The sequence below is a fragment of the Passer domesticus genome, chromosome 1 (assembly GCF_036417665.1).
Source record: "Passer domesticus isolate bPasDom1 chromosome 1, bPasDom1.hap1, whole genome shotgun sequence".
Taxonomy (NCBI): Eukaryota; Metazoa; Chordata; class Aves; order Passeriformes; family Passeridae; genus Passer; species Passer domesticus.
The window spans coordinates 46118547-46129731 of NC_087474.1; the positions used below are offsets into that span (position 1 = coordinate 46118547).

The window sequence follows — 11185 nt, forward strand, 5'->3', positions numbered from 1 at the left end:
CAGCTGAGAATGACAGCCAGTACTGGGGACATAAACTGTCCTGCAGGCTTAGCTAGATTTGAGAACAAGCCTTTCCATAGGCTCATACTGCAATTATTTGGCAAGAACACTGCATTAATAGTGGATTTTTCCTCCTGGAGGACAGACATGTCATGCTGGTTGCTCAGCAGCGCAGCAAACTCATGCTCTGGCAAACTCCTCCAAAAATAACTTCCTGCTTGCTAGAGGTGCTTTATGCACTTGCATGCCCAGTTGCTGAGTAGTAATCAGTGCAAGCATATGTACCAGAGGAATTCAACCTGTGAACAGCAGTCAACTTCAAATGTGGAGTTTGGATGAATGTTTTGTAAGTATGTAATGGATTTCAAGGCCAAAATGAGACCTGGCTACTGACAGATAACTACAAAATTCCCTGGTTTTTACAGGTAGAAGCAAAAAAATATACCAGCTGGAGCATTGGAGTGAAAAACGCTGGTGAAGTGTCAAAGTGAAGAGTGGTGGAATGCTCTTTCACTCCAGTCATCTTTTTATAATTCAGTGCATTCAATTGCATTAAAAAAAAAGAGGGGGGAAAAACATGTCAAACCCAATTAATTAATTTTGGAAGCTGCTTTTTCATTTTCAAAATCAAAACCAGTAAAACATAGTGCAAGGAATGCAAGAGGCCTAGGAATGAGGAAAGTACAAATTAGACATGCTGCTCTGAATCAGTCATTTTCTATAACAACACTCTCTCAAAGGGTGGTCAGAGAGAGGAAATTAGGAAAAAATGGGTAGATAAAGATGTAAGGTAGTTTTATATCCTGTAACTGCAATACTACCCTGAGGCAGAGAGGTGGCTGGTAAACAGCAAAAACAACAACAACAAACCAAAGCAAAACAAATAACAAAAAAAAAAAACCAAAAAAACCCCAAACAAACAAAAAAACACCAACAAAAAACAACCAACCAAACAAAGAGCCACTAAACTCTAAACCAACCCAAAAAACCCAAATAAAGAAACAAACAAAAAAACAACAACAAAAAAATCCAACTTTGATACCTGTCTATTTCTTGTATGAAGCATCCCTTAGCCCAAAATACCACATAGCAGGGTGTGCAAATCTCTGTGACAGTTTCACCCACATTTAAAAACTTCTGAAATCCTTCAGGGACCAAACTGCCATGGTGGGAAAAGAAAATACTTCCTACAGGGGAAAAGTAATGATACAGAAAAGCCCCAGTTATTTTATGAAATTATTTGAAATTTATGTTGTATTCTTATCCTTAATACCACAATTTCACTGTCAAAAGGATAGCTAAATAGTATTTTTCTTGGTTAATCCATGGTATTTTCTTCTGAGCAAGTTTGCCAGAAAGAAGGTACTTAAGCAGCAGGGTACTTAAATTCCATGTAGCCCCCAAAGGACAGTCATTTTCCACACCATCTTCTGGGCATCTCTGAAAATTCTACCAATTTGGATCAACATTTTTATCAGCAATATTCAGTTTAAAAGAGAGCATCAGTAGAGCAAACACCATCTGTTTTGTTATGAATGCCTGTCTCAGTCTGGTTCCTGGGTACCTCATTGTGTGCCTGGGCAAGGCTTTCATAGGCTGGGACCTTCATATTGCCTCTCTGTAGAGAGGGCTGGTCATCTTCTCCAAAGGAGATCCCTGATGATATCTCTCCTCTTTGGGATTGCCTGTTTTCACCAGACTTGCAGGAACAACCTACCCCTGAGATCTAGCTTTTTCCTGGGTAGCCACCCAACCTGAAAGTCCTGGAGTTACTGTGAGTGTGAGAAGGAGCAGACAACCATCTTCCCTTCTTCCATCCTCACTTCCTAGAGAAATGGTGGAGAAAAATTACCAATGCATCAGCAAGATGAATATGAAAAGTTACTATCAAAGTAAACAGGACAAAAAAATGTTTTAGAAAGGGGAAGAACAGTTCAGAGAGTGTTCAGGCTCCTGAACTAGAGAGAAGCTAAGGTAGTAGCTCTGAATTTTATCCCCATGGCTCTCTCATCTGCTTGCTTACAGCTCCTAGCTCCTGCCTCTCCATCCCAGTCCAGCTCAGCCAGAAAACGATCCATCATGCAACCTGCCTAAAGTGGGCTTTTAGCTGCTCTGGGGGCTCCCATGCAGGGGAGACACAACCACACAATTCAAGGGAGGTTATAAATCCCCAGTGCCACTGTCTAGCAGGTTACCACAGTTTGGGTTTTTTGCTTCACAGCTCTTGAAGGGAGCCCTGGGAGCAAAAGGATGAGAGGGAAAGAAGGAAAGCGGGGAGAGGGGAGAGAGTCTGCAGTGGGAGGAGGGGAAGAATGGAGTCATGCTCACAGCTTTTCACAGCTGAAAACAGACCCCACTGCTGGTAATGTGAGAGGGCTGGAGCAGGCGCCAAATGGATAAGGCTGTAGACAGTGGGACCAGAGCGCTGATACTTGCCAGTACCTGCAGATAGGAGACAAATAATTGGCACATGTTAAGAAAAGGAAAAAAAAAAAAAAAAAAGAAAGGAAAAAAAAAAGAAAAAAAAGCGGAAAAAAAAAAAAGAAAAGACAGGCAGAGAAAGACAGAGTTGTTAGACATCCGTATTTTCTAAATGTGTCTGGCAGGAGCCCCAGCAAGGAATTTAATCAGCAAGAGTTGTTTAAACTGGGCTTTGAAAACAAGCCCTGTGCTGCTAGTAATGAACTTCATATCATCTGCAACTCCTGTTTGCTGACGACATTCAATTTGTTAATTCTGCAGCTGGTGATAGGGGTCAGATATGAAAGTGACGATTGTTTTTTGACGTCCCAACCCCTGCTCACATCTTTCTAATTAATCCTTTTAGGAGCCACCAGCAGATCAAGAGAAGCGTGGGGAGGGAGGGAGGGAGTGCGGGGAGGAGGAGAAAGAGAGATTTTTTGTGCCTGGCCTGTGGCTCCTTGCCTCCCTCTGTGGCAGAAAGGAGACACAAGGGCATACCTGCTACTTGGCCTTATGGCCATGAGCTTTTATGGATGTCTTAGAAAACCTTAATGTTGGAAAAGTAGGTGACAAGGAGCAAAAATAAAAAAAGAAGACTCACATGATCACAAAATAGGTAATATTGGAAGGGACCACAGTGGTTCATCTGGTCCAACTTCCCTGCTCAAGCAAGGCCATCCTAGAACACGTTGCATGGGATTGTGTCTAGATGGTTGTTGAATATCTCCAGTGAAGGAGACTCCAAAACCTCTCTGGGCATCCTTTGACAATGCATGGTCACTGCTCAGTAAAGAAGTTCTCCCTCATGATCAGGTGGAGTTTCCTGTACATCCATTTCTGTTCACTGCCTCTTGTCCTAGTGCTTGGCACCAGTGAAAAAAGCCTGGAAACATCCTCTTGGTACCCTTCTTTCAGATATTGATAGATACTGATGAGGGTCCCTCCCAGTTATCTCTTCTCGAGGCTGAACAAGCCAAGCCCCCTCAGTTTTTTCTCATAACGGAGATGCTCCAGTTGCCCAACGATCCTTGTTGCCCTCCCATGGACCTTCCCCAGGAGTTCCAAGTGTCTCTTGTACTGAGGAGCCCAGAACTGGACATAGTACTCCAGATGTGGCCTCACCAGGACTGAGTAGAGGGTCAGGGTCACTTACCTCAACCTGCTGGCAATGCTCTCCCTTAATCTACCCCAGCATACCACTGTACTTCTTGGCCACAAGGGCCCTGCTGGCTCAGGGATAGCCTGTTGTCCACTGGGACCACCAGGACACTGGGACCACCCGCTTTTCTCCTCAGACCTGCTTTCCAGAAAATTAGACCCCAGCCTAATGGGGTTACTTTTCCCCAGGTGCAAGACCCTGTATTAACCTTTGTTGAATTTCAGATTATCTTCTCTGCCTATCTCTCCAACCTGTTGAGGTCCTTCCCCCTAAAATAGCTAACTTGAAAATCTGGCAAGCATTTCATATTAACTATCTCCATGGAGAACAAGAAGGGTGGTGGAATTAGAAATGAGGTAGGAAACCATTCTCCCACTATATTATCTTGCTGATATGGGGCTGGTGAGGTCCCCCTGGTTTAAAGAGCTGAGTGTGTACAAGTCACACAGAAATCCAGCAACTCTGTGGTGGCAGGTAAGAATATCATCTTAGAAGAAAACACAGCCTCAGGAGGAGCCCAAGTGCATGCACACAGGCGAGTACTGCAAGGGAATTGGGACCCACCAACCAGCACAGAGGCTCACAGTGTACAGATGGCTTTAATGGAAACAGCAAAAGGGCAGGAGATATTGCTGGCCCGTGCAGCATGAGAATGGGAGCATTTTGCAGATGGAAAGTCTCCCTTCACTGAGTTTTTAACCTGAACTTCTTACCTAGAAAGGTATTTAGTGTGTTGAATCTGCTGCAGTACCATGTGTGCCTTGGAGAGGGCCAGCTGGCACATCAACCTAGATGTGGTGCGGTGAAGTCTCTGTTCATCTGCAGAGGTTGGATGAGGAGGCCTTGCAAGGCAGGAGAGCCAGCAATCAAGAAGGGAGACATTTTATAAAAGGTGAAAAATGTTAGAGTGGAAAACTGGCTGGGTGACAAAATTTTAAGAAAGGAAGACCTGAGATTATGCACAGAGATTGTTGGCATTGGGGAAAGGTACAAGAAAATAAACCTGCTCTTGTGAGCACTAGGCTGAAAAAGAATTTTTTAATGGAAGCGTTAGGTTTTTCTTTCCCGGTCTACCTCAGCACTGAGGTTTAGACTCACAGGAAATCCATCATCATCAGCCTCCCTAAAGCAGGAGAGTCCTGGCAGAAGTTGCACCTGTTCTGGGTCAGAGCTGAAGAAACAGTTCCAAGCGCCTGCTCTCACACAATGATTCCCCAGGAGAAGAGTGCTGGGATGCTGGCACAGCTGGGTAAACACATCTACCCAATTGCTCTGTTCCAACAGGATCTAGCACTTTGGCTTAAATGCAGTGGCCATGGTTCCTCTCAAGAAAATGGGGCTCTACCAGCTCATTCTGGCTGTGTATCCTGTGGACCCTGCTTTTTCTGTGGACAAAAAGTGCAGCCACTTGCTTGTATGCTGTCAGTGCTCTTGTTTTCCTACAGAAGTTTTCACTTGACTCCCTCTATTAATCAACCACTGCTCTCAACCTTTCTCATAATGTTTTACCCATCCAGTATAAACTTGCAGTATCCACTATCATGATGAGAAATCAACCACCTCCATAAATGTTTACCTTTTTTTAATAGACTTTATCAGTATGTATTGATTTGCACACAGAAAGGAGTTCTATTGTCCTTTCACTCCAGACTCAAAAAATCAGTAAAACACAGTTCTGGTCTTGGCATGCCTGGAACAAGATTAGCTTCAATTAAATTGGCCTAGATTTAAACCAGTAGGCTCATGAGCACATTTTGCCCTTACGGCATCTCTTTAGTTTGTTCCAAACATTATGCAAAAAATCTAGAAAAATACTTGGAGTGGGGGAGAGCTGTATGTTGTGATTAAATTGATGTAAAGATATAGTTAGAGGTGGAGGCATCTTCCTACTTGAGAACCACTGCTTTCCACAAGGAGGTAACTCACTATCAAAGCCTGCTTGTAAAAGAAAAAGAGTATCAGAGAGCTGCCTGAGATTCCTGGGAGACACTAGGCCCACAGAGGACAAAGAGCTCTGCTGCATCTGCTTATAATAGAAGACAAACAACTGGAAGGATGAATTGCATTGGGACATCAGCAATGAAACAGATTTTCCCCGTGAGATAAGCTGAAGACAAGAAAACAGAATTATAAATGCAGTGAAAAATGAGTAGAGGAGCCTGAATTTCTCAGGCTATTTAAAACATGCAGTTATTTTTTAATAGGCTGTCACCTGTTGCGCCTCTGAACAAGAGCATATGTTTCTTCCTGCAAGATTTATAGGCCTAATTTAGCTGCTTATGAAAGGCTCATTGGCCCTGAACCTCTCTGCAAGTGGCTCATGGTACCCACTCTGCTTAGCCAGAAGTGCAAAGCACTTAGTGAAAAACATTATCCTTTCCAGTGTTTATGTTCAGCTCAAGAACATCTTAGCCCTTTTATTGTCTGTATGGTTAAGTCCTACAGGTACCCTGTCACATAAAAGACATACTGTTTATTATTCCAGTGTTAACAAAGTACTTGAGGGAAAGAGTAATCTATTTTCAGTGGGGGGAAAAACCAAAGCAAAGCAAATATGGCAAGAATTGCCAGCTCAAATAGCAGCAAGAGGATCTTTTACATCTCAACCAACTGCAGAGGTGTCCCCACACAAGCAGGCAGTTGTACCTCTCTAGCTGCATCTTAAACCACAGCTTTCAACTAACTATGGTACTTTGCTCACTCTGCTATTCTTGCATGACTTTTCTTTGAAATCCGAACAATATTTCCTTTTATGAATTAATTACATGCATGGTTATAAATTCTGTTTTAGGGTGATAGCTCTGATTTTCTCAGGTAAGAAAAGGACTTTACATCAACCCAGAAAACCTTACACCATAAAGAATCAATTCCATAAATTATCCACCTTATGTTCTTAAATACTTGAGATCTTTTTACCAGATATGTATCTTAAAACAATATGAGGTTTTAATAAATGTGAAAATACATATTTTAAAGAAACACCCTGTCTCTGAGAAACACACACAAATAAAAAGCAAAGCATGTCTGGATCAAAAACAGCTAAAAGGAATAAAGTCAACAAGGACAGTGTTTAAGTAATCAACATTCCCAGATAGGTGATGTCAAAATGGTAATTATCTTTCCAGAACTGCCTGAAAATCTAAAGCAGGAGGAAAATATCCAAAGAACTGTATTATGCTGCTCTTGCCCTGTGAGTGTACACAGTACATCTGGAATAATGTGTTCACAAAATGGTGTTCATCTTCTACAGCCCTCCAGAGCTCTACAGAAAGGGTGTAGGTGGTCCAAAGGGATATTATTACAAGTAAAGGAATAAAATTTAACACAGTAACATTTGCAGTGTTTATCAGAACAAATTCCCCAGCAATGAGACATAGCTGACATAAGGAAGTGTCCTTAAGGAATCAATGGGCGCCCCATTAAAGGTTATGCTAGATAAAGCAGGCAGTGCTACAACTTGGAAGGAAAAGCTTCCAAACGCGCTGATTTCCGCAACAGAGTGAAATGACAGAGACTGCTGGGCAGCAGTTTCAAAAATGCCTTTAGGTCTCTGGCTTGTTTGGGCTACCTCTTGGAGAGAAATGCAAAAGAATCAGACTGCATGAAAGTGGTATTATTCAGCAGGTGTTATCTTAGGCACTTTGGAACAATGTTACTCTCTTGTATTTAGAGCTTAGGCCTTATGATTAATTATTTATATCTGCCCTGTCTTGGAGCCTGTGTGAGGATGCTGCTGCAGCACAGGCCACCAAGAGCAGAATTTACGAGGCTGTGGTCCAGTAAGAGAACACAGGACAGGGAAAATAAGGACAGGTACATGTAGATACCCACTGAGCTTTCTAGATCCATGTTGAGGAATCTGAAAACAGTTTGATTTATGAAAAAAAAAGCACATAAATATCAGATCCTCACAGTGAAAAGACTGCTTAGGATATACTGCTTAGGATACACAGGAATCATGGGTGGAAAAAATAACCAAATCAGCATTTTTAACTGTTTCTAACATGTTATAGGGAAAGAGAAAAACTTTCATTCTCAATGTGGGCAAACACCTACACCAGGGCCAGAAAATATTTGAGACAGTCCTTGCTGCCCAAATGCTGTCCAAATCTTAATAATTAACATTATTGATAGATATCAGTTTTCAATATTAATACCTTAATACTGCTGCACAGAAACCAATTTTCCAGCTTTTATTTATTCATCAATTTCCATCTTGAGACCACAGAGGTATCTATGCCGACAAATGAAAAATGAGGGAATCAACAGAGAAACATCTTAAAACAATACCATTGCTGTGCAGCACAACTGCCACGGGATTATTGCCCTTCTCTCCTCCTGTAATGAGAGGTTTGACCTGTATTGCATGGGCTGAAAAGGGACAAGTGACCCACGTACCAAGAGGCCCAACTCTCTCGCCAGCAAGTGCCAATGCATTTTGCATTAGCACTTCTCACAAGAAGACCCTGAGTCCCAGCACCAGTGGGGCTAGGGGAGTGTGAAAAACCTCCAGAATATGCTTTCTCACAGCCTGACACATAACTTGCCATGAAAACCAAAGACTGTCATGTCATCCAGGAATTAATAGCCCATATTATAATTCAAAGGAATGAGCTGCTGCTCACAGGTTACATAGAAAATCCTTAAAACCTCTACTGGAAAGTTCTTTTTCTTAGGAATGCACCTTTGGTCCTCACACAGCCTATTCCCTAAATCCACATAAAATATGGCTCATTCAGGTCTCTCTGGAACAGCACAGCTCAGCTGGTTTGAAAAACGGAAAAGCAAAATACCTACTTACGCAATATTCTCGTTCTATGGAATTTATTCTGCAAAAGAGCAGGTAAAGAGAAGAGAGCAGATGAAAATACTTTAAAATAAAAATGCTTTTTTTAAAAGGAAAGGGTTAACATGAAGGAGGTTATTTATCTCTAAATTTCAAGTCCAAGATGCTCTGAGCAAGCAGTGGTTGAGGACAAAACTAAAGTAGTAGGTTTCTCTTTAAAGAAATGCAGACCAAGTAGCAAAATATAGACTGAAAATTAAAGTGCAAGAAGACAAAAATGCTTAAATTAGCCTGGGGAAGACTATCTATCTAAATCTTGCCTATATTAGACAGGGCTTGATGGAAAAGGGAAAACTGTAAAATTACCAGTAAGTTGCCCTACTGGAAGCACAACCTTATATTAGGAAAAAGGAGATTTTTGGCTGCTATAGCCCTATGAAGTTCCTTCAAACAAGTAAGCCGAGCAAGGAGAAAGGATTCAGCTTCTGCTGAGCCATTTTCCTGTACCTGCAGCCTGATGGAGAAATTTTGCTGGTAATGGTTAATATCTTGGTATTTAGAACTATCTGTGGCATTCTTGCACAGCCTGGGGAGGCAGTACCATGTTTCATAGACTGTGTTATCAATACAATGTCCGGGGAGGTAGCATCTGATTTCTATACACCCTCCTTAACAAAAAAAAAAAAAAAAAAAACCAAAAAAAAAACCAAACCAAACCAAACAAACCAAAAAAAAAAAAAGAGAGAAAGAAACTCTTTACTTGAAGTTGAGGAAAAAATTGATTAAATGCAAAATACTCAGGAGGAGGCAGAGATCCTGGGAAATAGGGGAAAGTGGTGGCTGTGGCCTTCTGTGCCTTTGCATGGAAGGGTTTAAAACCCTCTCCAGAAGGTCCAGCTGCAAATTACCATTTCTAGTCCTCATCCTTCCCTAGCTCACAGATGCTGTAACTCAAATACAAATTTTGAGCATGGATACAATGCCTTAAGCCCTTCCAAAATCCTCTTGCCCAGTTGGCTCAGCACCTTTGGAATGAGGTGACTGTGAGGTTTGCATTCGGTAAACCAGTCTCATGATTTTACACTTTTCAAATCTGCATCTCTACCTCTAATACTTCCCCCAAACCCCATCCCTTTTTTTAACTCATTGCACAGAAGCTACAAGAAATGCTTGCAGAATGCTAACCTAAAGCACAATTCTTCACCTGATTCTGCACCTTGTAAACTTTAAATTTTTTCCTACATGGCCTCTAATTTTGAGTTTCTAATAGAAACCTTGTACAGGCAGACAGCACCATTTCGTGGCCAGTTCAATGCAGATGGCCAGGATAATGTATCCATTTCCTCCAAGTATCTGGTTTGGCCAATTCTCATTTTGCTCTTCCCAGCAGAGGGGATGCCCAAGATTGGTTAAAGAGAGTTAGTCATCCAAGTCTCTTTTTTAGACTGCTAATGCACGCTGCTTGCAATTTGCTTGCAAAATGCCAGACTTAATCTAAGAAAATGTCATTTTAGCCTCTTTAGGTCTCTTCGCTGTTTATAAGTAAAGAAATCTATCACACAAAATAAAACAGTGGGGGTTTCCAACAGTAGTCTCCATTCAGGCAAAGTGGTAACTTTTTCCAGGACAGTCTTGATTTTCTACTACCAAACTATGGGTCTCAGAATTATATTCTGCATTGCAGATTTCATATTTGTGGCCTGCAGTCACAGGAAACTTATCCTTCAAAAGTTAATTCAGTAGGACCGCAATATGGAACACGCTGTTCAAAACAATAGGAAGAGAACATTTATTCTTTTCTGTACTTACCATGGCTAAAATAAAGAATTTTTTTAAAATAAATAAATTAATTAATCTTCTGGAAACGTCATATTTTCTTTGTGTCCTTCAGAATCCATTGATTTCTCTCTTCTTCCCCTGGAGTAATTGCCTAGACCTTTTCTGCCCATCTACACTTTCTCTGGCACAAGCTGAAGAAACATTCACTATTAGCATGTCTCAGAGGTGCTAACCTAAAGAGACAATACTCATGACATAAAAAAACCTGTACAGACTCTTCTATCCTTTTTTCATTCTTACTTTTCAGGAGACAGGGAACAGAAGAGAGATTTCCACAATGGTGTTGTTTCAGTCTAGTATGAAGAAAATCCTGGATTCTTTATGTGTGCTTGGAAGCCTATAGTAATCATATTATTCCAGGGTCCTTATTGCTGGTTAATGGAATTCTTTTAATATTGACCCAAGTTTCTATTAAATAGATTTGCATTGATCTGGTGATGTATAGAGCTCAAGTAAGTCTATCTATGTGTAAGCAAATTAAAAGCCTTAAGCCTATACAGCCAAACTGTATAATCCCATGCTGAAAAATTGATTCTCTGATACTCTCCTGGGGACTTCTTTTTTTCTTTTTAGAAAGAAAATTCTTCAATTTCTTTGACAGAAAGAAAAATATCACAAATATTTCACATTCAACAAATACAGTCCAAAGCCACCAGAATAAGTTTACAATTAGAAACTGCACTTTGCATTGGGTAACACAGCACTGACAATTCAGCAGTTATAGTGAATATGTAAATTATGTTGAATACAATAAATTATGTTGCTACAGCATCACTCATCATTGCTTTCCAGCCTGAGCACAGAGTTTGATATTTTTGAAGCAATATGTTTACCACAGCCTTGTTGTTACCAAATTCAATGCCAGCATCACCCAGACCATCCTCCTTTGAAATCAAATTGGTCTCAGTGTGCCTTTTCCATGTCCTGTAATAAAATCA

General features: G+C 41.1%; 1 long non-coding RNA gene across 1 annotated transcript; it reads right to left on the minus strand.

Moving 5' to 3' along the window:
* Nucleotides 1-1689: 1689 nt before the first annotated feature.
* LOC135287925 (uncharacterized) lies at nt 1690-7781 on the minus strand. The gene is made up of 3 exons (XR_010351359.1): nt 4336-7781; nt 2329-2442; nt 1690-1826 (listed from the first exon to the last, which is right to left on the minus strand). It is a non-coding gene; the product is annotated as an uncharacterized LOC135287925 (long non-coding RNA).
* Nucleotides 7782-11185: the final 3404 nt, after the last annotated feature.